The sequence below is a fragment of the Hevea brasiliensis genome, chromosome 6 (genome assembly GCF_030052815.1).
Source record: "Hevea brasiliensis isolate MT/VB/25A 57/8 chromosome 6, ASM3005281v1, whole genome shotgun sequence".
NCBI lineage: Eukaryota > Viridiplantae > Streptophyta > Magnoliopsida > Malpighiales > Euphorbiaceae > Hevea > Hevea brasiliensis.
Window position 1 is genome coordinate 35,513,461 of NC_079498.1, and position 2,148 is coordinate 35,515,608.

At 31.0% G+C, this 2,148-nt stretch overlaps 1 long non-coding RNA gene across 1 annotated transcript; it reads right to left on the bottom strand.

Moving 5' to 3' along the window:
* Positions 1-453: 453 nt before the first annotated feature.
* On the bottom strand, positions 454-1,905 carry LOC131180973 (uncharacterized). Its single transcript, XR_009149621.1, has 4 exons — positions 1,354-1,905; positions 1,115-1,175; positions 950-1,035; positions 454-798 (listed from the first exon to the last, which is right to left on the bottom strand). It is a non-coding gene; the product is annotated as an uncharacterized LOC131180973 (long non-coding RNA).
* Positions 1,906-2,148: the final 243 nt, after the last annotated feature.

The following is a 2,148-nucleotide window of genomic DNA, read 5'->3' on the forward strand; positions in this document are numbered from 1 at the left end:
TTTATACCAATTAATAAATTCTTTAAATTTTATTTTATTTCTCAAAATTTTTCCTATATATTTTTTTTAATATTTATTTCATTAATTTATGCCTCCTCACTATAGTTTAGGTGTAGTTTCAGACATTTTGACTGTCCGAACAGATATGAGTCGTCGGAACAGTAAATTGTACGGACTACCTATGGTGAGGGCGTTACAAGGTTTTTGCAGTGAAACAAAAGACCACCACTAAACATTATTTTTAGCGGTGAAATAATTTTTCACCACAAAAAATCAACCCCTAGTGGCAAAATAAATTTTCGTAAAAAAAAAAACAACTTTTAGTGGACAGATAAATTCCCCACTAATAATAAAAATTTATCCACTAAAAATTATATTAATAGAAAAAAAAAATTCATGAGCAATATTGGCTCCAAAAAAAAAAAAATTTGCAACAAATTTTTCATACCAATTTGCATTTAATCTTAATATTATAAATTGTAATGACCTTGTACAAATTAATGTCAAGAATTTAATATGAAAATATTAAATTCTCTATACTATTGAGAAAAATAATTTATATACATATATTTGATGGTTTTCTAATTCCACATTCCACAATAAATGGATTAAACATCAAATTCTCAGAAATTGAATGGGTAAATGGATGCTTGAGATAATGAACAAAAGGAGAAAGAATTGAAAGGATGATTAGTCCCATCATCTTCTTGGTAGTTGAATGTATGATAGGCATCAATAAGCCGCTCTTCTTTAAGTCCTGAATCTGATAGAATGCAGCAGAAAGCTTTCCCTGCATAACTGAAATGGTATGAATGTCATACTCTAGCTTGATAATAATTATAAATCTTGGCATCATGATTTACCGAAGTCGCTTTCTTGTAAATTTGTGCCGGGTTAACACATTCACCATAAAGATATTCAGATGTAAGCATCTCTAAAACACACCTACCAAATTGAGTAAATATCAACAAGCTTATTGTAATCCCATTCGTATAATTCTGGTGCCATGAATTCTAGGGTGCCTAACAAATGCTACTGCAAGTTAAGAAATAGTATAATTAGCTAAAATGGACATAATAGTTTACGTGTTTCAATGAGAGTAATTAACAAGTACCTATGACATTATGTGCTGATTGAGAACCCTGTATGATTGCTGCAAGGCCTAGATCACCAATCTTGACCAGTCCAAGATGGTCATTGACAAAGATCATTTTCCAATTATTCCAAGAATTTATAATGCACAAAAAAAAAAAAAAAGTGAAAGTGAAAATCAGAGTTTGTCAATCAAGCAGATAAAGAAATTCAACTAAAATTTTTTAAACTCATGGAATAGACAGTCTAAACACATTATACCTTTCAGTTGCAGGCTATTTGGCTTCAAATATCTCTAAAATTAATCTTTCTTGCAGCCTTGAGGAGTGCTGAAACAACAGTTTTGAATTATGCACAAACTACTAATGTTGCCCTTATGACTAAAGTGACATTATTTCTTAGCTCCTTTGCAGTCTAAAGATTATTTGTGATGACAGATGCATTTTACAACACTACCATATGGCACATATGGGTGTGTGCATCAACTGTCAACACTACCCTATAGCACTAGAATAAATAAAAAATACATTAGAGATGATTCATTGAAGCAAGAACAGACCACTGGCAAATAATTCATCACAGCTATATTAGATAAACTAATTCAAGGTCAATCATTAGGCACTTTAAAGCGAATTTTGCAAGTTTATATATGCAATCTAGTATCTTTTGAACAATTGAATTGTTTGTACCGAATTAGAAATTCTTTCCGCAAGAGCAGTTGTTCCTAATTTTCCAAACCATCAAAGACTGAGACCAACAAACTGATAAAGAGCTTATACATAACTGAAGGCAGGTTTTACATGAATTTTGTATCCCACCAACAGGTAACTGTAAAACCCTAGGCAAATCCTAGTGACGCGTTTTAAAACCGCGAGGGCTTCGGCCCAGAGCGGACAATATCACTAGTGGGCCGGGCCGTTACAGTACGAATAAGAGAGCGAATTTTTTATTGAATACAAATACCTTTAATTTTTAAATTGTTTGCAATTTTATAAATAATTTATTTAAATTAGTTTTAGAATTTATATAAATTTAAAATTCATATTCCTATAAATT